The sequence below is a fragment of the Ambystoma mexicanum genome, chromosome 1q (assembly GCF_040938575.1).
Source record: "Ambystoma mexicanum isolate Mex_15411 chromosome 1q, UKY_AmexF1_1, whole genome shotgun sequence".
Lineage (NCBI taxonomy): Eukaryota > Metazoa > Chordata > Amphibia > Caudata > Ambystomatidae > Ambystoma > Ambystoma mexicanum.
In genome coordinates, this window is record NC_090922.1 from 502,717,109 (window position 1) to 502,743,567 (window position 26,459).

At 47.7% G+C, this 26,459-nt stretch overlaps 1 protein-coding gene across 5 annotated transcripts in view; it reads left to right on the plus strand.

Moving 5' to 3' along the window:
* The window catches only part of LOC138529743 (zinc finger protein 850-like), a 144,485-nt gene that overhangs the window by 100,746 nt on the left and 17,280 nt on the right, over positions 1 to 26,459 (plus strand). The window lies entirely within an intron of this gene.

A 26,459-nucleotide genomic window follows, 5' to 3' on the forward strand; every position in this document is an offset into this window, starting at 1 on the left:
TTACACCAATAATTTATTCCACCACTTCTGCCTCGACCCTCTTTTTTCTTCCTTCTGGCTGTCTACTCCTAATAGCTGTGTAGTTGACCGCATTAGGAGCATCTATGGGCTGTTGGTTAGGGAGGGTTCACAGTCCGCCCACTAAGCATAAACTGTTAAACCTGTCTGCAAAACCTTTGTGTCAGTCGAAGAAGTGTACATTAGCAAGCAGGTTTCACTTGTGCGATTTTTCTCATCAGTAAAGAGTTTCCTCATGTCAGTGCTCAAAATGGCACAGTGAAAGTGTTGACTGTATCGTAAGAGTCTACCGTTCGAAACGACTGCAAGCAGGTTCCTTGGAACGTATCCACCACCTCGTTAATGGTGCTTCTCCAAAGCCCTCAGTTGTGTTTACGGTTCCTGGTGTTGCTGTGCGGGTCAGGATGTGTGTTCTGCTTCTTGTCCCCTCATGCAAAACTGAAGATGCTAAACCCTTTTCATTGGATCTAAAGTGAACCACTTCGTTAAGAGACACTTATCTGATAGGGTTGTGTTAAATCTCTGATTTAAGCTGTAAAAACCAACAGAAACAGCAAATAGGCATTAGAGTATTATCTTCTTCAAACTTGTATTCTTCATAATGTGTAAGTGTAGGACTCTTTGTTATTGCAGACCGGACTACAGATGATATTTTGAAGTGAGAGTAATTTGCTCCCTTTTACTCGGAGTTCGGAGTCTATTGAGCTTTTAGATTGTACGGTAGGTTGATTCCTATTCCCATTTTTTAAGTAAGTAAATATATATTCCAACCATAAAACAGATTTCTTTTTGTAATCCGTACAGAAGCAGGTGCAGGCTCCTATGTCTGTTGTTTGATTGTGTGTATGTTTACTCACTTTTTTTGCTGGGAGTATTTACCTGTTTTTAGGAATGAAAGGGTGCTGATTCTGAATGTATTTCTAGAGTTGATTATATGCATATTGTTATTATTATTTGAATTACTATATGCGTATAGTTTTAGTAATAGTGCTGTCAGATTAGAGGCAGGAGAGGCTAGAGGTCTTGAAGGTGGACAGTTGTAGTCCTTTCCTATCAAGGGGTGCTAAATCATTAGGTTTTTTTTCATTGCTCTTAATGTTAACATACGTGTGGAAAAGAGAACTAAATAGATTTTCTTTCATTGCGTTTATTGTAAACAGTTAACCTCCTTTTGCCATCTGCAAGCTTTCAACTGTTGTTCAAGCTCTAAGGATTGCCGATGTTGATGGACAGAATGCCTTCCTTTTTGTGATGTTGATGGACAGAATGCCTTCCTTTTTGTGGTCAAAAGTATTTTATTAATCTAATTTTTTCAACCACAGAGCACTACAAGGCTTCTACACATCAGTTGACAGAAACATTTCTACATATCATTGTTGCTGTGCACTGTGTCCCAGCCTCGCTCCCCGCCCAGTAGGAAAAAAATAAAACAATATAACACCCTGAAGGTCACAACATATCAAGAAAGGTGATAAGACAATAACCTGTAAGCAAGACATTGTTCTCACAAAACGGTCCCTTGATGGATATCGTTATATAATTCAAACAGATTGAGGGCTCTCAGCCTTTGCGGGCATGTATATGCCCTGTACTCAGATGACATAAACGCCAACAATAGATCACATTTCTAAGCAAATGCAGTAGTGGTCACAGGCAATTTTTCCATGGCCAGTATTCAACACATTCTCTTCCACCAAACCTGAGTTTCAGGGGGTTCCCTCCTCTTCCAATGTGCAGCTATTACCAGCTTGGCCGCCAAGAATATATTCGTGATAACTCTCCCAGCCTTAAAGAGGAGCGGGTATATTCCATCTACTGGTAGCCCCAGCAACACTAACCCTGTATCAAACTCAAAGTCCTGCTCTGCCACATGCGATGCAAGTGCTACAATTTCCTCCTAGAAGGGCCTGTTCTTTGGGCAGTTTCACTAAATATGTAACGAAGAGCCCCTTTCCACGTATTCTCTCCAGCAGTCCTAAGGAATATCCTTATTAGTTTTATTTAAGCGGGTAGGTGTCAAATTCTATCTGTAGGTTAATTTATATGCCATTTTTTTAAAAGTTGTACCACGGTTGTGGTGACCTTGTTTCATCTTGTTTTCATTTGCTTTACCATTCCTCTTCGGTAATCTCCCTTCCCAATTCCCTGGCACATGCTCTCATATGTCCAACCTACCTGTTTTTGAGCTGCAATGAGTGTTTTATATATATATATTTGATATTAGACCAGTGGGCGTTAGGGAACATGCCATGATCTTTTCAAATTGTGTCAGATTTCTTGTGGCGGCTTCTCTGTTCTCTTCATTCATCGCCCAATGCCTAATTTGACAGTATTGGAAATGGTCCTCATCCCCCGGGATGAAACTCTCGTTTGCTTTCATGTTCGCCGAGGTAGGGGTTGTCATGTATTGGCATAAACGATGATGGAGACGACGTCAGCTGATGTGTAGCATTTGATCCTGTCCCATGATATCAGTGTTGAGCTAGTTACGGGGTTGATATATAGGGATTTGGACCTATCTTGCTTTGGTAACCATAATGCCCGCCATAATGGGATCCCCCTACCGCGGTGTCCATCTCCCACGACTGTTTGGCCGAGTCGACCTGACGACATTCATGGAGGATCCTAAGGTGTGCTGCGTTGCTATAAGCCCGAAAATTCAGACACTGAATACCGCCTCTGTCAAAGGGCGTCATCAGTATATGTTTGGAGACTGCGACGAATCCACGGATGTCGTCACTTCATCCCTAGGGGGAGCCCCTTCCCATGAGGCCAGGAAGGGTGAGGCTGCTACCCGATAGTTTCCCTAGCGGTGGTGCTCAGCGGGTGGATCTCATGGGAGGGCAGTTCCCTATGGGATTTGTGACGACCTGGGGAGAACATGTATCCCCGTAGCTCACCTAACCCTGACATGCCTTCCTACCCCTCCCACCAGTACCTTCCCTGGTGTACCCACATATCTCTGTCATACCAGCCAGGTAGGAAGTACTGAGATGAGGAAGAATGTGGACTCCTCAAGGGACTTATATCTCTTATGTACTGAGACGAGTAAGCAACCAACTGACTCACTGGGAGTCCTCAACATCAGTACTTGGACGAGAAAGATGTGCGGAAGCATAAAAAGCACCTTTAATGAACTGTATGGTTGTTATAAGATTCCTACTGGCCAAGCTACCATTAAAACAGAAGAGGGAATTCCAAATCTGAGACGCCCTCCTTGTAGGAACGGGAGATTTGATCCCTGTACGGAGGAAGGAACAGCAGGCGACGAGAAAGATACCCGCCTTCAGTTATGTCACCAGAAGGTCTGTTGTGGAAAGACTGGAGACGGGGACGGAGCACCTAGCCGAATGAGAAGGATGGAGCGAAGGAACAGACAGCTGTGCAGCTGAGCAACAGTGAGCCGCCGCAGTCCCTGGAACGATCGGAGGAGGCCAGCAGGCCTGTGGGAACTGCTGCAGAACCTCTGTAGTCCTTTGAACGATTGGAGGAGGCCTGGAGACCACAGGGAGCTGCTGCAGAACCGCCACAGTCCCTAGAAGGATCAGGAGATGCCGGAGAAGGGAATTGAAACCCGGAGTATCAGGGGGGTTCCCTCCTCTTCCAATGTGCAGCTATTACCAGCTTGGCCGCCAAGAACATAGTCGTGATGACTCTCCCACCCTTAAAGAGGAGCGGGTATATTCCATCTACTGGTAGCCCCAGCAATACTACCCCTGTGTCAAACTGAAAGTCCTGCTCTGCCACCTGCGATGCAAATGCTACAATTTCCTCCCAGAAGAGCCTGATCTTTGGCAGTTTCACTAAATATGTAAGAAAGAGCCCCTTTCCATGCATTCTCTCCAGCAATCCTCGGGAATGTCCTTATTAGTTTTATTTAAGCGGTTAGGTGTCAAATTCTATCTGTAGGTGAACTTATATGCAATTTGTTGAAGTTGTACCAAGGGTGAGATGACCTTGTTTCGTACCCATTTGCTTTACCATTTCTATTCAGTAATCTTCTTTCCCAATTCCATGGCCCATGCTCTCATATGTCCAACCTACCTGTTTTTGAGCTGCCAGAAGTATCTTGTATATATTTGATATTAGACCAGTGGGCGGAAGGGAACATGCCATGATCTTTTCAAATTGTGTCAGCTTTCTCGTGGCGGCTTCTCTGTTCTCTTCATTCATCGGCCAATGCCTAATTTGACAGTATTGGAAACTGTCCTCATCCCTCTGGGATGAAACTCTCATTTGCTTTCCTGTTCGAGGTAGGGGTTATCATGTATAGGCATACACGGTGATGGGTACGACATCAGCTGATGTGTAGCATTGATCCTGTCTCATGACATCAGCGTTGAGCTAGTTACAGGGTTGATATATAGGAATTTAGACCTATCTTGCTTTGGTAACCATAATGCCCGCCATAATGGGATCCCCTTTCCGGAGTGTCCATCTCCCACCAATGTTTGGCCAAGTCGACTGACAACATTCATGGTGGATCCTAAGGTGTGCGGCATCACAATAAGCCAGAAAATTCAGACACTGAATACCGTCTCTGTCAAAGAGCGCCATCAGTATATATTTGGAGACTGTGACGAATCCACAGATGTCGGCACTTCATCTCTAGGGGGAGCCCCTTCCCATGAGGCCAGGGAGGTGTGGCTGCTACCTGATAGTTCTCCTGGCGGTGGTTCTCAGCAGGTAGATCTCATGGGAGGGCAGCCCCCTATGGGATTATGGACGACCTGAGTACCTTGCCTGGTGTACCCACGTACCTCTGTCATACCAGCCAGGTAGGAAGTACTGAGATGAGGAAGAGTGTGGACTGCTCAAGGGACCGATATCTCTTATGTACTGAGACGAGCAAGAGACCAACTGACTCACTGGGACTTCTCAACATCAGTATTTGTATGTGTTTGTTTGTATTGCGCACCCTGCCCAAGGGCATCAGGGCGCATGTTTGGAAAAGGTAGTTACAGAAAGAGTTACATAGATAGGTACAGATTACATTGTATAGACATATTTACATCAAGAATAAGAACATGAATCAGAAATATTACACGGAATGGCAAAGTGGTCAAATATACAGTATATAAAGTGAGTAGCCTGTTTGCGGGTGACCGTTGCATGAATTACAAAGCGGAGGCCAGTGCATCCTGTTCGTTCAGCCAGCGTTTAGTTCTGTTTTTGAAGGATTGGATGGCTGGCACATTCCTAAGATCATTGGGAAGGGAGTTCCAAAGCTTAGCGGCCAGGACTGGGAAACTCGAGCTTCTAGCTGTCTGGAGCTTGAAACTGGGAATGATTAGTGTGTGCGCCTGTGCAGATCTCAGGGGTCTGGATGCTGTGTGTTATGTGAACCGCGTGGACAGGTAAGCAAGTGCAGCATTATGTTGTGCCTTGTAGGTTAGGACAAGTGTTTTGAGGGAGATGCAAAGTGTAATGGGTAGCCAGTGTAGGTTGCGCCTGGTAGAGGAGATGTGGGAGCGCCTGGGGATGTTGAGAGCAGCCCTAATGGCATTGTTCTGGGTGACCTGGAGTTTATCAAGGTTTCATTGACTAGTCCCTAGGTAAAGGGCATTGCAATAGTCAATTTTGGACATGAGGGTTCTGGCTAGGATCAGGCAGTTGTCTGTTGTCAGGAAGGGGCGACAAGCTGTGATGAGTTTACACGTGTACGATGATGCTGAGACTACTGAGTTGGTTTGTCTACTGAGAGAGAGAGAGTGGAATCTAGGTAAATTCCAAGTGTTTTCATGATGTTGGTGACTTTAATAACATTTCCATCAATAATGAAGGAGTTATATTTGGGGTCTAGTTTTGTGAGTTTGGACTGAGAGCCTAGGATGAGTAACTCAGTTTTCTCATCATTAAGGCAGAGCCCATGGTGTGCCATCCAGGCCTGGATGACCGAGTAGACTGAGTTGAGTGCGTTGACATCAGTTACATAGTCACCAGTGATAGGGATGAGTATCTGGGTGTCGTTCGCATAATTCGTGTAGAAGACACCCAGATAGCCAAGAATATCAAAGAGCGGTTTAGTAAACACGTTGTACAACGTGGGCGATACACAAGAGCCTTGTGGGACTCCGCAAGGGACATGTGCTGGGTCAGCCGCGGCTAAGGGAGAGAAGACCCTCATGGATCTATTTGCCAGGAAGGAGCTGATCCAGGAGGTAGCTGCGTCAGAGAAGTGAGCGGCTATCTTAAGGTGATGGCAGAGGATTTGGTGATCGACCAAATCGAATGCAGCAGAGAGGTCGAGGAGGAGCAGGAGAGCTTGTTTGCCCTTATCTTTCAGGTCCTCAATTTGGGTTTTCAAGTCGATCAGGGCTGTCTCCATACCGTGTCTTGGATGGAAGCCAGATAGTCTAAGCATAAATAGGTTGTTAGTATCAAGGTAATCCTGGATTTGGAGATAGGCTGCACGATCCAGAATTTTAAGTAGGTAAGGAACCGTGGTGATGGGCCTCTAGTTGGAGGGATTGCTAGGGTCAATGTTAGGTTTTTTAATTAGGGGGATGACCCACGCATCCTTGAGGTTGTCGGGTACTGTGCCCGATTTGAATGATGAATTGATAAAGGAGGTAATGAATGGGGCGAGGTCATGAGCCGCTTCCTTTACGACCGGCGCAGGGCAGGCGTCACCTTGGCAGTTGGAAGGCTTAAGCTTCAAGATAATGTTTTCAACTTCCTTGATGGTAAGGGGTGAGAAGCTGAAAGGTTTGAATAAGTGCTTCGGAACTGGGTATTGTAAGACTGGGGGTTGCCCGCTGAGTCCGAGAGGTGGCTTTTTTAAATATTAATTTTGGCTTGGAGCAGGGCAATTTTGTTTAGTAGTGCTTTTTGTATATTGGAGCACCATTCAGCGTCCGGGGTGCATGTATCCAATGGAGCAACTGGGGACTCTAGTTCCTTAAGGATCTTGAAGAGTTCCGTGGTGTTGGATTGAGCTTGTGTGATCCTAATGTTGTACACTTCTTTTTTGGCCACTAGGATAGCTTCTTTGTACGTGAAGGAGGCAGTTGTAAGGTTATTTCTATTGACTAGTGTAGGTGAGCTTTTCCAATGTGACTCAGCTTTTCTTTTTGCTTTGCGCAGTTCACGTATGTGAGGGGTGAACCATGAATTAAGATGGTTGCACGGTTTCTGTTTGCGCAGTTTGAGTGGGGCAATAGTGTTGGGAGCTTTTAACATGGCCCGGTTATAGGTATCAACTCGAGCAGTAGGGTCTGAGCAAGTGGAGGAGGCCGAGTTCAGTAGCGGGAGGATAAGGGGGAGTAGTTTCTCAACCGTAATATCCTTCTTGTTTCGTGTATAAGTGGGTAGGGCAAGGTTGGGTTTGTCAGTGGGTGGGCTAGAGTCAATGGAAAATATTATTTTATGGTGATCAGACCATGCACAAGGTGTCACAGGGGTTACCTTTAGTGCACAGTTCATGTCTGAGACCCAGTCAAGGGTGCAACCCTTGATATGGGTGGTTTCATTAACATGTTGGGTGAGACCGAAGTCAGCCAGAACACTGGCTACGTCGTTAGGTTTGGTATCATTCATGTCCTGGTATCCCAAGATGAGGTCGCAAAGTATGATGATTTGAGATTTAGGCTTGGTGCTAGAGGCTAGGATGGAAGAGATGTCCTCTACAAATGTGGAGGTAGGGCCGGGTGGCCTGTATATGAGATGCACTGAAGCGGTGTGATTAGGTGAAATCGGTAGTTTAATAGAGAGTAGTTCAGCTGATGGCAGCTGTAGGGTGTTGGCAGCTCTAAGGTTAAGCGAACTCTTGAATATAAATGCTAATCCACCCCCCATAGTTTGCTTGGTATCCCTATCGCATCTGATAATGGAGTAGTTATCAGGGATGGCTAAGGTCAGGGCAGGACCCGAGACCTCATGCAGCCAGGTTTCCATGATAGCAAGAAAGTCAAGGTTTTCTGTCACAGTGGTCGGTCAAAATATCGAAAAAATAATCTCGAATGACAAAAAGGTCGTAAAAAAAATCTCGAAAAAAAAATGTCTCTTTTTTTAATTATATATTTATTTTGGGGTCCGGAATTAAAAAAAATGGTAAAAAAAAAAAAGGGGGAGGTGAGGGGAACTCCCCCATTTCGAATAAAAAACGTCATTACAAAAAATTCAACCTTTTTTTTCGAGATTCTTTTTTCTCGAGATTTGTAAATTCGGTATTATGACCATAAACCTTCTTTCACGATGAAATCTGTAATATGTACGCCGTGAGCAGGGACAGAGCGTGCGTTAATAAGTGCACCTTTGTTTTGGTCACAGTGTTGGAATGAATGGGAGTGGGAGTTGCGCCAATTATCGGCGCCACAGGGGCAGTGGTGTTTTTTGTTGTCTCCATACTAAGGATGTTCATGTGATAGGACCAGTGGTGACATCTGGATGCTAATCTTTGGTTTCTAACTGATGTGTCACAAGGTTGACTCGGGAGGTTAGGTGATATCAATCTAGTCAGGAGAGACAGTGTGGGTTTATGTGTAGCGGAATTCCGTATGCCTGTATCGGACAAGGTGTGGTGACAGGCAGTTGAGGTGGTGCTATTGTACAGGCGAGAGCCACGCCTGGCATTCCTGACGCTAGTAGGGCAGGGTTGGTTGGGGGTAGGTTTGGTGGTGAAATGTTGTAACCAGAGGGCTGGTGCATTTAGGTATGGATTGAGCGAAGTTGTGTTGCATGAGGGAGGTACGCACGGTAGATTTGTATCCATAGTAGGAGACATAGTTCTGTGCATTGTAGGGGAGGTTGGTGTGTGGTGTTGGGCAGTAGTGTGGTTGAGCTGTAGGCCCAATAGGGCCAAAGTGGTGAGCAATACGTAAGGGGCGAAGTGTAGGGTAGGCAGATGTGTGAACTTTAAGGTACTAGCGTACGAGGCTAAGTAATGCGGGTGTGGTCTAGGTGCACGATGCATTTTAGTAGATGAAGTCGGCTAAGAACTTTGGTAGACTAACCGGGAGAGGGTGCGACAGATAATGCCTGGCAACCTCAGACAGCACAATGAGTCTGCCAATGCCTTGCAATAAAGCATTGACTAAATATAATCAGCCATATAGTGATCTGAGCAGGCACAATGAGTACAAATGCCTAGCATTGACGAAATATAATCAGACATATGGTGATCTAAGCAGGCACAATGAGTACAGAAGCCTAGCAATGACTAAATATAATCAGACATATAGTGACCTGAGCGGCACAATAAGTACAAATGCCTAGCATTGACTAAATATAATCAGACATATAGTGACCTGAGCGGCACAATGAGTGCAAATGCCTAGCATTGACTAAATATAATCAGACATATAGTGACCTGAGCGGCACAATGAGTGCAAATGCCTAGCAATGACTAAATATAATCAGACATATAGTGACCTGAGCGGCACAATGAGTGCAAATGCCTAGCATTGACTAAATATAATCAGACATATAAGGACCTGAGCGGCACAATGAGTACAAATGCCTAGCAACCTGAGCAGGTGCCTAGCAATGACTAAATATAATCAGACATATAGTGACCTGAGCGGCACAATGAGTGCAAATGCCTAGCATTGACTAAATATAATCAGACATATAGTGACCTGAGCGGCACAATGAGTGCAAATGCCTAGCAATGACTAAATATAATCGGACATATAGTGATCTAAGCAGGCACAGTGAGTACAGAAGCCTAGCAATGACTAAATATAATCAGACATATAGTGACCTGAGCGGCACAATGAGTGCAAATGCCTAGCATTGACTAAATGTAAACAGACATATAGTGACTTGAGCGGCACAATGAGTGCAAATGCATAGCAGTGACCATAAAGTCAGACACAAGGTGAACTGGGGGGCGCATTAAGTTCATGTAACTTGCAATGACCAGAGTAACAGGTAAGTAATGAACTACGGAGGCACAGAGATTGGGCAATGCACTACAGGAGACTGGCACATAAAATGGTGCTCTGGGGATGTACGGTGGATAGGCGGCGCAGGTCCATACAAAGGAGCTGCGGCACAATGTGCAAGAGGCACGATCACAGTCATATGCATGTAGTGTGCTAGTGGTCCGTTTTACCAGCAGAGCATAGAAATCTTAAGAGAACGTTTTGCAGGCAGTCTATCAGGGAGCTAAAGACCATTTTTCAGGCAGTGCATACAATGCTGAGAGGCTATGCATAGGATCAAAGTGGTCGTTATAGTACACAATATTTGGGAGGCGGGGAGCGGGAGCAATAACGGACCAAGCGGAGCGGCTGCGTTTAAAACGGAAAGCACATCAGTGCAAGTCATATGTGAGTCAAATGGTCAAAAGTTCCAACGAGTGAGCGTACAATTAACAGGGTATGTGAGGAGTCTACAGTGCGCTGTGCGAACACTCACCCATATAAATGATCGGAGGCTTTGACTGTGAGGGTAGCTGCATACTAGGGCAGCGTTTGTGGCCCCTGGCTCCGACAGCTCATGACAGACTCCAGACTGGCAGCCTTGTTGCGTGGCCTTAGTGGGTTGGGCCGGCTATCGCCTGCCGGCGATCGTATTGGCTACAAGAGTGGAGGATCAGCCAATCCGAACTGCTCAGGCCAGAAGGAGGCTGTTTAGCAGTGTCGGAGTGGCAGCGGCCATTTTGGAGTGTGGGATGCCTCGTGTCTTGCAATGGAGGCACCGATAAAAAGGCAAACAAATGGTGAAATAGCTGCTATTTTCAAGAAAACACTATCTTTGGTAGCAGCTCGTCCGGATGCGGTCTCAAATGCGAATTAAAATTCTGCTCATAGAAGAAAATCACATAGCTCGGCGGACTCAGGTAGAGTTACAGACCATCTCTGGTCTCACCTGTGATGTGGGTGGGCCCTGCTCCTGCAGATGGAGGCCAAAACAGCATCTCTGGAGGTTCCTGTTGGATGTGAAAGATGTGTATTTGGATGAGAAAGATGTGCGGAAGCATAAAAAGCACCTCTAATGAACGGTATAGTTGTTATAAGATTACTAGTGGGCAAGCTACCATTAAAACAGAAGAGGGAATTCCAAATCTGAGACGCCCTCCTTGTAGGAACCGGAAGATTTGAGACTTGTACGGAGGAAGGAACAGCAGGGGACGAGAAAGATACCCGCGTGCAGTGAAGTCGCCAGAAGGTCTGTTGTGGAAAGACTGGAGACGGGGACGGAGCACCCAGCCGAATGAGAAGGCTGGAGCGAAGGAACCGACAACTGTGCAGCCTAGCAACAGTGAACCGCCGCAGTCCTTGGAAGGATCAGAGGAGGCCAGGAGACCACAGGGAGCTGCTGCAGAACCGTCACCGTCCCTAGAAGGATCAGGAGATGCCGGAGAGGGAAATGGAAGCCCATTCACAACCGCAAGACACTGGTAAGCACCCAGAAGAGGGTGAGGAGACAGGGGTGGTTGCGGGGGCTCACAAAAGAGAGCGAAACCTTTGCCAAAAGGGCATGGGATCCAAAAGGGAGGCCAGGGGAAGGTAGACATACCCCTGGGTCTTGATGAACATTATGGAAATAATCAAGAGAAGGGAAGGGCCCTCCTAGCTTTGTTAAACATCTGTTATAAGCCAGGAGAAGAAAGACACTTGACCTGGCATTGTAAGAAAGCTTGAGACACCAAAGAATAGTCAGGGGGAGGGAGTCACCCCCCCTAATGCTGTGAAGATACAAGACTTTTGTTTTGTGTGTTTTGCTGTAATGCACTCAAAGAAGCTTTTTGAGAGTTTTGATTTACATTCCTGGAAAATAACAATTTGGTTTGCTTCACCAGGAACTGAACTTTGGGGGCCATTCTTCTGGACCAAGAAGACCACTCTTCTTTCTTAGTTAAGTTTATAGTGTAAGGGATGGAATGAAGCTTTGACACAGTATGGTGGACTCTTTGCTTTAGACTGACATCCTGACAATTTCCTTAGTATTAGTTGAGGCAGGGAAACCCTTCTTAGAACAAGGGTCAGATAGGGTTTTTTCTTTTATTTGCTCACTAATAAAAGTCTCTAGCCAAAAGCATGGCATAGTCTCCTATTTCTACACCCTTACAATCCTCTGCTCCCCCCCCTGCCAAATAAACCTCAAGACCGTTCTCTGTAATTTCACTAGTTCCTGTCCTGTGACCTTGACAGGAAGTGCCTGAAATAGATAAAATAGACGAGGAAGAACATTAATCGTTAAAGTATTTATTCTACCTATCCAAGAGATAGTTAGGTTAATCCATCTATGCAAGTCTTCCTTCATTTTGGTAAATAGGCTCTGGTAGTTCAGGTCGTACAGATCCATAATTTTTGCTGTTAGATTAACCCCCAAATATTTTATGCGTTTGCCCGCTCACTTAAATGGGGAAAGTGCTCTGCAGGAGTTTCTTTTGTTCCAGGGTTACCGTCAAGTTCAAGACCTATGATTTGGTATAATTAACTTTAAACTCTGATACAGACTCGTACTCCTCCAATTGATCTTGGACCGCCTTCAGGGAGGTGATCGGGTTTCTTATGGACAACAGCACGTCATCTGTGCGCTGGTTGCATTTAGAACAAAATCACGAACAAATAGATGGTACAAATGTCTGATTGCGGGTTACATGGGTGCGCAATGCAGTTGAATGGGTGTGCGATCGCCCTGCCTGATAGGTTAGGGGTTTGACATGAATAACCAGGTTTTTAGCCTTTTTTCGGAAGGTCCAAAGGGATGATTCTGATTTAAACGTTAGTGGGAGTGCATTCCAGTGTTTGGCAGCTACCACAGGAAAGTTGCGGCCCCCTGCCTTTGACTGCGTAAATCTGGGGACAGCAAGCTGGTGTGAGTGGGCAGCCTGGGTAGGTCTGTGGATTGGGATTTGTTGATTTTGCTCGATAGATATAGTGGAGCAGTGTTAGACAGACATTTGTGGGTGAGTGACAGAGTTTTGAACATTATGTGGTCTTGAACTGGCAGCCAGTGGGCATTCCGTCTGGCGGACGAGATGTGATCCCTTTTGGGAATGGTCAGCGCTGCTCTTAAGGCATTATTTTGTATTACTTGGAGCTTTTTGATATTACACGTGGTTGAGTTTGTGAAGAAAGCGTTGCAGTAATCGATCTTGGATAGGATCAGTGCTCTGGCTAGTGTAATGCATCTCTCAAGAGTTAGGAATGGTCTGCAGGCATTGCTAAGTTTAGTTGTGTAAGCTGCAGCCGAAGCAATTGCATTCACGTGTCCTGTTAGCGATAGCAAGGAGTCCAGTATACCCAGAGCGTTTTTACTGCTTTGGAGACTGGGATAGGGTTTTCGTCTGTAATGAAGGACTTGTAGTCATCTTTTAGTTAGTTGAGTCGTGATTGAGTTCCTACAAGGATTAATAGACCATGTTGAGCCATCCAGATTTGGATGATATGATATATTTTACTCAGAGCAGTAGAGTCAGTGTCATGCTTACCAGTGATGGGCACGAGTATCTGGGTGTCATCATCATAGTTGGTATAGGAAAAGCTCTGTTTGTCCAATAAGTCGAAGAGTGGCCTTGTGAAGATATTGTACAGAGTAGGGGAGACACAGGACCCTTGAGGGACCCCGCAGGTGACTAGGACAGGGGGGCAGCAGCAGTATTCAAATAGACCCTCATTGTACGGTAGAAAGGAAGGATTCTATCCAAGTTATGGCTTTGGGAGAGAAGTAGGCTGCTGATGAGAGGATTTCGCATAGAATTTTGTGGTCAACTAAGTCGAATGCTGCAGAAAGGTCTAGTAGGAGGAGGATAGCCAGATTCCAGCTATTTATGATTTCATCCATTTTGATTTTCAGGTCCAGAAGTGCTGTTTCAGTACAATGATAAATGTTAAATTATATTTTATTTGAATCGCGCTCATACACAAGTGTTTCAGAGCGTGACAAAGCAAAGGGAGGGGAACAAAAAACAACAATCTTACTAGGCCCAGTGACATTAAGAACACGCAAGAACATGGAAAAGGGAACAAGGGGAAAGTGCATGGAAGGTGGGAGAAGTGGAAAGTGAGGAACAGAGGAGAGAACAGAATAAATAAGTAAAATAAATAAATAAATAAATAAATAAATAAATAAATAAAGGCGGTAAACCGTGATCGTGCAGCCAGCAAGTGGCAAGTGCTAGATTAGCCAGATAGGGTATATCTGATAAGTGCAGAAGAAAAGTGGGAGGGGGACTGTACGGGTGCAGATACAGACCTTAGTGCAAGAGTGGCCTGGAGGCAGTGCAGGAGGGTACCTGGGCCCGAATGACAGGGGCTGGCCAGGTGCACAGTGCCGAAAGAGAAAACGGATCAGCAAGGGAGAAGAGAGGCAAGGGCGGAAGCGAATAGGAAGGTCTTGAGGTGCTTCCGGAACCGCAGATGGTTCTCCTCAAGTTTCAAGGTGGCCGGGAGGCTGTTCCAAAGGGAGGCCCCAGCTGAAGACCGAGATCTACCCCCAGCTCGTTTATTTGAAAAACGACTGACCCTGAGGGATAGAAGAAGAGGAGCGAAGGGCTCAAGAGGGGAGGTATTTACAGAGGGATAGTTGCAGGTATTTTGGGCCGAGGCCCCAGAAATCCTTGTGGACAATGCCAAGGGTTTTAAATGTAATACTTGCTTCCACCGGGTGCCAGTGAAGGGATTTCAGAGCTGGAAAGATACGATCCCAGGGCTTGAGGCCAAGGAGAAGTCTTTCAGTCCTGTTTTGGATTAGTTGTAAAGGTCGGAGAGTGGAGGCAGGAAGATTTAGAAAGAGGCTGTTACAGTAGTGCAACCTAGAGAGAACCAGAGCTTGGGAGACAGTGAGCTTCTGAGGGAAGGAGAGGAAAGGCAGAGTACCTCTAAGGAGGTGCCGTAAAAAGTTTGACTTTTTTGAGACGTCAGTGATGTGTGCGGAGAAGGAAAGTGTGGATTCAAAGATGACCCCGAGGTTCTTCGCCTCACAGGTAGGGGTAGGAGGAGGGCCAAGGGATGAAAGACCAAAAATGAGGCTTACTTCAAAGAAATGGGGAATACGCCAGTCACAAGGACAAAGAACAACGTTTATTACAGTCAATTGACTGGGTCTCAGCACCCCACGATGCATGCGTACAGACACCATGGTGGGAGAGAGCCCTGCGTCACCAAAAATATGTTCATGTATACATTTAGGAATAACATACATTACACTTGTCCAGCCCCCTCAGGTGATAGGGACCACAGAGTTCATGGCCTTTCCACGTAGATGGTATTACCAGACAAAAGACTTGCATTTTCCCCCATCCTCCTGCAGATAATTTACAGTCTGGGAGCAGGGCAAAGTGGTGCGTGGGGGCATATTGTGTTGTCTGGTACAAGGTAACATTCTCTGTGTATCTTATCCATGTTACTACTAGAGCCCAAGGTCAGTCTGCTCTAAAGCCTGGGAATAGAGTTCTTCTAAAGGAGCACGTTGCAGATGCACATTATTACAATTAATGGTTCAGTGGAGAAAACATGGTCGAGACAGGCGGGCACCTAACTTATAGGTTAGTGTTACACTCACCTGGCTCCCACAGAGGCGTCGATCTGAACTGGACAGCTGCGGTCTCCACCAATGTGATGCGTAGGGCCGAGATGACGGACTGGACTGGCCCACCTAGCTTCGTTTGCTTGGCCGGTAGGAATATTCTTCTGCAAATGGAGAAAGGGAATTAACCACCCGTGGAGTTGAGCGTAAATTCCTCCCACCCCCGCTGTTCTCCCCACAGATCACCTTTGATGTCCCCTCTTATAGTCTCACCTGATGGTTTGAAAAGATGAGCTCTCCTTCCTGCATTGAGCGCAGGGGCGCGTTGATAACCAGTTGCTTCACTGGCTCGAAGGAATTGGTGAGTTCCAGAACAATATTGACTCCGAGATTCCCGGCAAGACGCCGTAAGTATGTAGTTCGTAAGAGTTCAAATGCCTGACTTTCACTCTTGTCCGATTCCTTGCAGGTTGCAGCTTGACCCTAGTGAAGAGTTCCTTGTGGCAACCGGTAATATTCTGGTAAGGAATACACAGTTCGATAAAATAATGTCAATATGTAACCTGTTGCTTTCTCCCTTATTCAGGCACTGAGAGAAAGTATGAAGTCTCAGGGAATAATACCTCTGGCGGTAAAATCAGGTAAGTCTATTGTGGTGAGGAGGGTTCCCCTTGTTAGTCCCTTTGTTTCACCTTGCTGTCCTTTTGTTTCCCCTTAGGGGCCGGGGTTCAGCGAAGATGCAGTGGAAGCTGCGCCGACCCGTGAAGAGGAATAGTACCCCCAGTGGTAAAATCAGGTAAGTCTTTGGGGGGTAACTAATATTCCTCTGTGTATTCCCTTGGCTCACCTTGCTGTTCTTGTCTTCTCCTTAGGTGCCGGAGTGCGGCGGGAACATGCAGGAGGATGCGGTGGAATGTGAAGATGCTGTGAAGGCCGGTGAGTTCAGCGCGGCGCTGCAGCAACAGAGGCGACGCGCATAAAATAACTTCTTTCTTCCAGCTCAAAGGCGCGATGGATCGGGAATTCAGGTAAGGATTAAAGGTATTGCTCTTGTTCTAACCTTTTCTCCTTCTTTCTCCCTTTTTCTAGGAGCTCCAAACTCGAGGCGGGCGTGGCAGAAGGCTGGATGCAGACTTGCAGGCACGGTGAGCGTTACGCTGCTGGATGCAGAATAACACGAAGCGTGTGCTGCTCTTCGGGCGCGGTTTAAATAGCCTCCAAAGTAGTGCCAGGTAAGTATTCCTCCCCAGCCCCGCCCGAGTAAAAAATAATCCCTAAGTAAAGTAGTCCCTTCCAAGCCTCTTTTGGCTTGGAGCTCTTGCAGCATGGTCTGCATCAAGTAAGTTTGCAGCATGGTCTGCATCAGGTAGGTTTTAATCTATGAGCCTGGCGCCTATGGCGCCAGGACTGACTCTCCATATGAGCCTGGCGCCTTAGGCACCAGGACTGGACCCAAATAGCCCCTAGCAGTGGTTGTTGGGCTTTCTTAGGATAACTTGATGCCTGCTTCCGGGGTTGCTGGACGTAGTCTGGGTCCCCGGGGGTAGGCATCATGACACCTTCATCTCGCCATCATGAACACCCTCGACATTCTTACCCCTGTCATTAGAATCCACCTGAAACCTGCCACCAAGCATAACACTTGGTATGATTCTGATCTTGCAGCCCTGAAACACAAGTGCAGAGCTGCTGAACGTAAGTGGCAGGCTTCAAGCTCATCCTCTGACAAACTGGCCTGTCGCCTTCTCCAAAGACAATATTGTCTCTCCATTCATTCCAAGAAGAGGGCTCACATCCAGGCTTGCGTCTCTGGAGCATCCAACAACACGACTGAACTCTCGTGTCTGACTAACTATCACCCCTTCTCTATCACTCCCTTCCTTGGTAAACCTCTGGAGAAGTTGGTCTTCCCCCAACTAACCCAGCATACAGAGCTTGTTGGTTGCTTACATGACCATCAATCTGAGCATCCAGAGGCACAGAAACTGCTCTACTGAACACCCTTGAAGAACTGCTTGCATCTCTTGACTCTAACTCACCTGCTGTTCTCATTCTACTCGATCTCGCCTCTGCTTTCGATACTGTCAACCACTCCATCCTCACAATGTGGCTTCATGATACCCTGGGTATCTCAGAGAGGGCACTGGACTGGCTAACCTCCTTTCTCAATGACCGTCCCTCCCAGGTTATCCTGGGCTTTTTCTCCTCTCCCACCTCTGTTTCTAATTGTGGCGTTCCACAGGGCTCTACCCTTTCGCCCTGGCTCTTTAACATCTGTCTCGTCCTGCTTGCTCAGCTTATCTCCACTTTCTCCCCGCACTTCCAGTGTTATGCAGATGACACCCAAGTCTTTTTCAATGTTCCCTCTGAATCTCTTCCTACTGCCTCTACCATTCCTGACTGCCTGTCTGCTATCCAGTCTTGGTGCGCCTCTTACAATCTCTGTCTCAATGCCAGCAAGACGGAGATCATTCCTAATGGGACTCCTGCTCCTTCTTTCCTCCCTTCACTCTGGCCACCCTCTATACGTTCTCCCTTCTCTCCTTCATCTGTAGCCAAAAACCCTGGGGTCATCTTCGACTCCATTCTCTCTTTCCTTCCTCACATCTTGGACCTTGCCAAGAAGGCCCATTTCCAGCTTCACCTCCTTAGAGGTATTCTCCCTTTCCTCACTTTCCCCCAGAAGCTCAATGTTGCTAGATCTCTGGTACTCTCTAGGCTGGACTATTGCAACAGCCTATTAATCTACTCTCTTCCTCTCTCCGCCCCTCCTGCTAATCCAGAATAGGGCCGCAAGACTTATCCTTGGCCTCAAGCTCAGGGACCTTATCTCTCCATCCCTAAAATCTCTCTGCTTGCTCCCGGTCGCTGCAAGGATCAAACTGAAATCCCTCTGCATCATCCATAAGGCTGCCGGGGGCCTGAGACCATGCTACCTACAACTTGCTCTCACCAAATACTCTCCCTTCAGATCTCTCCAATCCTCTGGCTCCAACTCTCTGCTTGTCAAGAGCTTATTTATTTATTGGTCACTTGTTAGGCGCTTATACATTTAGCAACAACTGTTTCAAAGCACCCACAGAGCAACAGGGTGGGGACAGGGGAAGGCAGACAATGAATTGCAACAAAGATAAATAATTGAATTAATAGAAAACAAATAATGAGAATAACAGTGAGGGGAGACAAACCTACTATGCCTTCTGAGTGTTCAGAACGTGCAAGTGCCGAGAGTAGAGGGATAAGGGATAGGTGCTGTGGTGCTCATGGAGAAGTGCCTGGGGTGAAGTGCTAAAGAGAAGAACGTAAGTGCAACCTCCAATGGGGGGGTGAGCATAAGTAAGTGCAGTAAAATAAACAGCGGATCGGATGAGAGATGTGGGGGGTCAGGGCCCCTGTACTTCAGTCACGTTACTATATAATTAGCAGAGGAGAAGGAAGAAGTAAATAGAAAGGATTTTAGGCTTTTTCAGAACTTAAGGAGGTCCTGCTCAAGACGCAGAGGGAGAGGGAGGTTATTCCAAAGGAGGCAGCCCGCCGAGGAAAGTGATTGACCACCAGCTCTCTGTTTAGCAATCTGCTTCACACGCAGGGAGTTGGTGCCAAAGGAATGCAGGAGTCTAGAAGGGGAGTATTTGGTCAGGAAGCATTGAAGATAGTAGCCCCCCGGCCCCAGATAGCCGTGTGGATGATAGAGTGATTTGAATTTAATCCATGAGCCAGTGAAGGCTTTGTAGGACAGGAGAGATGCGGTTCCTGGGCTTAAAGCCAATGATAAGTCTTGCTGCCCTAATCTGGGTTAGCTGGAGGGGTTGCAGGGTGGACAAAGAAAGATTAAGGAAGAGGCTATTGCAATAGTCTAGCCTGGAGAAAATCAGAGCACGGGTAACATTGAGTCTGTGGGGAAAGGTGAGGAAGGGTAGAGTTCCTTTGAGAAGGAAGAGCAGAAAGTGTGACTTCTTGACAATGTCCTGAATATGAGGGATGAAGGAAAGGGAGGAATCGAAGATGACTCTGAGATCCCTGACTTCAAAGGAGGGGGCAGGGAGGTAGCCCATGGAGGAAGGCCAGAGTGAAGAGAAGAAATAGGGTGCAGGAGACCCGATAGGGAGAATCTCTATTTTGCTGGCATTGAGGCAGAGGTCATCAGCAGTGCACCAGGCTTGGATGGCAGGGAGGTATTCAGGGATGAAGCAAGGAGCAAAGGCGTCATTAGGAAGTTGAAGAGTTGTGTGTCATCAGCGTAGCACTGGCAGTTGGGAGAGGAAGAGGAAATTAGGCGTTCCAGCAGAGACAGGGATATATTAAAGAGCCAGGGCGAAAGATTGGCACCCTGGGGGACGCCACAGGTGGAGGAGAAAGTAGGGGAGGAGAAAGGGCCCAGAATGGTTTTGGAGGAACGGTCAGTTAGGAACGAGGTGAGCCAGTCCAGTGCCTGCTCCGAAATACCAAGGGTATTGTGGAGTCTTTTTATGAGGATGGAATGGTTCACTCTGTCAAATGCAGAAGAGAGATCAAGGAGGATGAGGACAGCAGTGGAGTTGGAGTCAAGGAATGTGACCAGTCCTTCACTGGTGTTCATAAAGGCGGTTTTCGTGCCTCTGGATACTCGGAATCCAGACTGGTCATGGTGTAGACCTCCAACAAGTTAGGTATGAGAGTTGAGTGGGGGGAGGGCCAAATTCTCAAGCAGTTTCCCCAGAAAGGTGGTGAAATGGGGCGGTAGTTGGCTGGGCAGGAAGGGTCTACAGAGGATTTTTTAAAAGAGGGGGCGCACAAGGGAGTGCTTGAGGGAGGATGGAAAAGAACCAGTAGCAAAGAAGTGGTTGCAGAGATCAGCAAGAGCAGGGACGAGAGCGGAGAAGCGAGCAGGTGGCTGTTCTCTTTTCTCGGCTGACTCCCTCCTCTGGAACAGCCTCCCCCTTCCTCTCTGTCTTGTGCCAGATCTCCTCAAATTCTGCAAACTTCTCAAGACTTTCCTCTTCGAACGGATTGTGTGCTCCCACGTATTCCTCATATATTTCCGTATCCAGCCTCAGCTGCTTCGGAAATGTTTTCCAGCAGAGGGTGCTGCACGTCGATGGCTGTCTTCTCGATGTCCCTTGGAGGCCCCTGTCTCGATGTCGACGTCATCGATGGTATAAAGCGTGCGCAGCGACCGTTGGCTTCAGTTCTGTTTTTCCGCAAAAGCTATCGCTTCGGATACAGCGCATTTCGGTTCCTTATGAGAATCTTCGAGTAAAAATCATTAGCATGGCATCGGCGTCTTCGACTCCGAAATCGGGGTTTAAGAAGTGCCAGGACTGTGTGCCAAAGATGTCCCTTACTGACCCCCATCGGGTGTGTCTGTGGTGTCTTGGTTCCTCTCAAGCTACCTTCGACTGTAAGGCCTGCCTATCGGTGATGACGAAAGCCCTGAATGAGTGAAGAGGAAAACTGGCAGCTCGTAGGTCAAAATCCCCATCAACAACTCCGTCGAAAAGACAGTCTTCAGACGAGTCAAGAAATATTTCTCCTTGTCGAAAGAAGACACAAAAATGGAGAACAGGCAATAGTTCTCACCACTTGTCCTCTTCGCGAAGTTCAAAGATAAGGCGCCTTAGGTCATCGTCAAATTCCTTCCTAGAACGGGTTAAATGCCCAACGAAATCAGCCTCCCCGACTGAGTGGGAGAATTTCAGAGTAAAAATTATGAAAGTATTCGAGAATGCGACCTTGACCTCCTCGAAGACTTATGATAGCCATGCCCACGTCGAAACCTCAATAAGAAAAAAGATGAGGGTAAAACATGTGCGCTCTAGTGCCCGGGAGGCAAGGAAAAATCTCCTTGAGAGCGGTCGAAGGATCCCTTGAGACGAGAAAACTTTCCTTGAGGAAGAAGTCATCTACACCATGAGCACCGAAAGACTCCTAGTTGGTCCCTTCAAGTCCTCGACGCCAAAGGTAGAAAATGACAGCACCACCATCGATGCCATCGAGTATTATAGAGAAATTATATACACCACTACCAAGAAAGGATTTTTTTTATCACTTTATTCTATTTATGAGGAAGCAGAACATTCCTCTGAGGATTTATGTCCCTTTGGTCTACAATATGGAACACCTGGGGTCCTTGAACCCTTGATCTCAGAGGAATCAAGGGTGAAAAATGTACACGAGTCCTTGCAAAATGCAAGTGGACTAGATAATGTCCCCAGAATTAGAATTTGGGAGACCTGATCCTACTGACCATGCAGAAGGGTCTTACAGACATTTAATGTCCAGGGTGGTGCAATACATGGGGTAGAAAAACCCCACACCAATATATGAGCAGGATGATCTTACAGATATCCTCGATAAAGGACCCCAGGAGGATCCCTGCTTCCTTTTCATGTGGCTCTACAAAGGCAAGTAAATGCAAATTGGGAGTCTCCAGAATGAATTCCGGCAGTAAATAAAAAACTAACATCCAAATTTAGGGCTTGCAGTAGTGACCCCAGTTATCTGACAAAACATCCCACTCCTGAAGGTTTGGTGGTACAGGCTGCCACATCCACCTCAAAACAAAACACATATCCGACTATACCTCCAGACAGAGATGACAAGCGTTATGACGCTTTGGCCAAGAAAGTTTTCTATGCAGGGAATATGGCCCTAAAGTCAGTGAATGCTACGTGCACATTGGCCAGGTTCACTTAGACTATTTGGGAATGTATAGCAATGGCGGCTGAGCGTATCCCCGAAGGGGACGAAAGAGACAGATTTTTAAATCTAGTCAAGGATGGGAAGGACCCAATGTGCAAATCCCTCCAGACAGGTCTCGACACTGCTGACAGTATCAGCAGGTCAATGGCTAGTACAGTAATGCGCAGATTTTGCTTGCTAAGAAAGTCCAGTTTTGCTCCAGATGTGCAATCCAGACTTCTTAACATGTCCTTTGATGGCACACATTTATTTGGTAGCAAGACTGCCAAGAGCCTGGAGAAACTGCAGACCTCCAAAGCAGCAGCAAAATCCCTTGGTGCTGCTATTAGACAGCCATAAAACCGCCTCACCGGCACACCTTGGAGGGGTAAGTCCTTTCGCTTTTATCAGTTGGAAGGGGGAGAGGACTGTCCAATCAAAAAGGTCAAAAAAGATTCCCCCGTGATGGACAGGGAAGAGGTACCAAGACTGCCCAGGCAGCGGCTACTTTACCCTCAGCTACTGCTCCAGCTGCTGCAAAACCTCTCTGAGGCCGTAGTTCACAAGACCCCGGTGGGAGGCAGACTCTCACTGCATCTGAAAGAATGGCGAGGCATTACTTCAGATGCATGGGCATTAGAAACAGTTGGCCAGGGTTACTGCCTTCCCTTTCTAAAAAAGCCTCAGTCATCCACCGGGGAAAATCTCTTTCAAAGTTCCAGGTCCGCTCCTTAAGCAGGAAATCTTGACCCTGCTAGAAAAAGGTGCTATAGAACCAGTACTTGTAGCAGAGGAACAAGGGTTGGTACTCCCCGTACTTCCTAATTCCCAAGAAGGACAGAGGATTGAGACCCATTTTGGATTTACGAGACTTAAACAAATTCCTCGGGAAGGACAAGTTCAAGATGGTTACCCTTTCTCAGATTCATCAGGCGGCCCTCCAGCCATTTATGGCTGTCTAATAGCAGCACCAAGGGATTTTGCTGCTGCTTTGGAGGTCTGCAGTTTCTCCAGGCTCTTGGCAGTCTTGCTACCAAATAAATGTGTGCCATCAAAGGACATGTTAAGAAGTCTGGATTGCACATCTGGAGCAAAACCGGACTTTCTTAGCAAGCAAAATCTGCGCATTACTCCAGCTTCAGAACTGGATGGTATCATTGGACCTTCAGGGTGCTTACTTTCATGTGCCAATCCATCTCAGGCACAGAAAGTACCTGAGGTTCACTGTTGGCGGTTCTCGTTATGAGTTTCGAGTTCTGCCATTTGGGCTGACCTCCGCCCAGAGGGTTTTCACCAAGTTGATGGCGGTGGTGGCAGCGAGTCTCAGGAGGGGGGATTCACGTCTACCCCTACCTGGATGATTGGCTGATCAGGGCCAGTTCCCCCAAACAGGCCCTGGAACAACTCAGCTACACCTGTCATTCTCTCCATGGACTGGGCTTTTCCCTCAGCTTCAAGAAGTCCCACATGATACCATCTCAAAGACTCCAATTCATTGGAGCATTCTGTCATGATGCCTACCCCCGGGCATCCGGATCGAGTCCATCAGCCCCGAGCGCAGGCATCCATATACTCATTAAAACACCAACAGCCCCGGCTGGGGGCTGTTTGGATTTAGTCCTGGCGGCTTTGGCGCCAGGCTCATCATAGAAATCAGTCCTGGCGCCATAGGCGCCAGGCTCAAAGACTTTACTTACCTTATGCAGACCATGCTGCAAATGAGTCCAAGCCAACGTGAGGCCTGGATGGGACTATTTTATTACAGGGACTATTTTTTACTCGGGTGTGGTTCTGGGGAACTTCTTACCTGGGACTATTTTGCAGGCTATTTAAACCACGCCCGAACAGTAGCTCATGCTTCGTGTTATTCTGCATCCAGCAGCGTAACGCTCACCGTGTCTGCAAGTCAGCATCCAGTCTTCTGCCACGCCCGCCTCGAATACGGAGCTCCTAGACAAAAGGAGAAGAGGTTAGATCACAGACATTATTTGATTCCTTACCTGATTCCGGACCCAGCACATCTCCGAGCCTGGAAAGGACATTATTTCAGCATGCGTCGCTTCACAGCAGCAGCGCCGCGTTATACTCGCCAGTCCACCGCATCTTTCAACTCGGCGCTGCCTCCATCATTTTCTTCGTCGAAACCCAGCACCTGGGGGGAAAACAAAAGGAATAACAAGGTTGTCATGTCACGCAGGAGACTGGGGTCTGCCGCTCCCATTTCCTCCTGGCGAGTCTACCCGCGCGTTCGCGTCTGGGGACTCGCCGGGAGGGGAGTGACTGGTTACGGGGCCGGTGGCCTTCGGCGCATGCGCGGGAGACCTCTGTCTCGGTTCCGCGCATGCGCCGTGGACTGGGCTCGCCTCCTTGGAAGGGCTTGCCTTCCAGGCCTCGTTGTGGGTTCGCCGGCGCCCGGAAACGGAACGGCTTGCGTTCCAGGCCTCTCGGGCGCCGGCGGCCCATAAAAGAGGCCGCTAGTCGAAGCGGGTCGCGCCTCAACGCGGTTCGCTTCGCTCGCCTCGTTGTTCCTGCCGCCAGCACTTACCTGGGTCCTGTCCTGGGCCAGCCTGCCTCCAGCCCTTACCTGGGTCCTGTCCTGGGCCAGCCTGCCTCCAGCTCTTACCTGGGTCCTGTCCTGGGCCAGCCTGCCACCAGCACTTACCTGGGTCCTGTCCTGGGCCAGTCTGCCACCAGTCTTTACCTGGGTCCTGTCCTGGGCCAGCCTTCCACCAGCCCTTACCTGAGCCCTGTCCTGGGTCATCTACCACCAACTGTGTATCTGGGTCATACCCTATGCTAGCCTGCACTCTCCTGTTCCATCCTGGGCACGTTTAGACAGTTCTTTATTTGGCCAGACAGCAAGCTCCATCTGACCTCCCTCTTTCCTGTCTTGCCTGACTCCGAACTTTATCCTGTGTACCATTGGAACCATCAGCACCAGCCAAGCTCCTTTTGCCTACTGCGAATACCCTTTCTGCCACACTGGTCTATCTACCAACTGTCGCAGCACAGAGGTTCTTGGAAGATTCATGGTCTCGACAACAAGCTCCACCTGGACTATGGTTCCATCCGTCTGTGCCTAAACAATCCTCTTGTCACGCTTATCTGGAGAGTGCCTTTCCTGACATTGGGAGTTGGTCCTTCCTCCACCCAGTTCCTCTTTTGGGTGGTGGAGAGGCTGGTTCCTCGTGCCACTAGTTCATCAGTTCCCGGACTCCAGACTGGCGACCTCTGCGTGACCAACCACCAAGACTGCAGGTACGCGGTCCTCTCGGGCCAACCAGCTTGACAAAGGTGAGCCGAGAAAACCAACAAAGACAATCTCTTTGTCACCATAGGCTTACCTGCTTTACCACCGGATGTATTATCCTTTAATCCGCCGCATCTTTCTATGCTGCAGCTATAAAGGGAGAGAAAACAGCAAGTTAAACTCATGCAACTTTTACCGGACAGTGTTTGGTAATACAGACTCTTACCTGAACGCCATCAGCTGCCTCCAGGCAATATTCTTTTGGACCCAGCTGCAACCTAACGAGGGAATGGAACAAGAGTGAACATCGGACATATTGAACTCTTTGAACTTTATAGACACTGGAGTCAATATTCCTCCGGAACTCCTCCAGTTCCTTCAAACCAGTGAATTAACTGGTATCTACGCGCCCCTGCATGCCATGCAGGATGGAGAGCTCATCATTTAAAAACATAAGGTGAGGTTACCAAGAGGGGATATCGGAGGTGATTAGTGGGGAGAACGAGAACAGTTGGGGGGGCCATCACTAAAGTCCATGGGTGGCTAAATCCCTTTCTCCACTTGCAGGAGAATACTTCTACGAGTCCAGCAGACAAGATTAGGCGGGCCAGTCCAGACTGTCATCTCTTGACTACTCATCACGTTGGTGGAGACCGCAGCTGTCCGGGTCCGATCGACGCCCCTGTGGGAACCAGGTGAGCGTAACACATTCCTAGATGCATCCCTGGGAAAAGCCTTGCCACCAGTAGTGAGGGCCCAAGAGATTCTGCAGATGGTTACAAAATTCCAAAGTACCCAGCGTCTCCTGGTCTTCAACTTTCTGAGGTTGCTCGGCCTCATGGCATCCAGCATTTTTGTAGTGCCAGAGGCACGTCTGAGAATGAGATCCCTCCAGTGGGCTCTTAGGACTCAATTATCTCAATCATCAGGGAGAATGTCAGATCTCCTTCAGGTTCCAAACAGGGTCGCACAGGATCTTCTGTGGTGGGCCTGCAAGGACAACATTCTGAAGGGAGAACCTTTTTGGCAGCCATGGCCAGAGATAAAGGTAGTAACGGATGCCTCATCACAGGATGGGAAGCACATACCAACGTTCTGACAATCATAG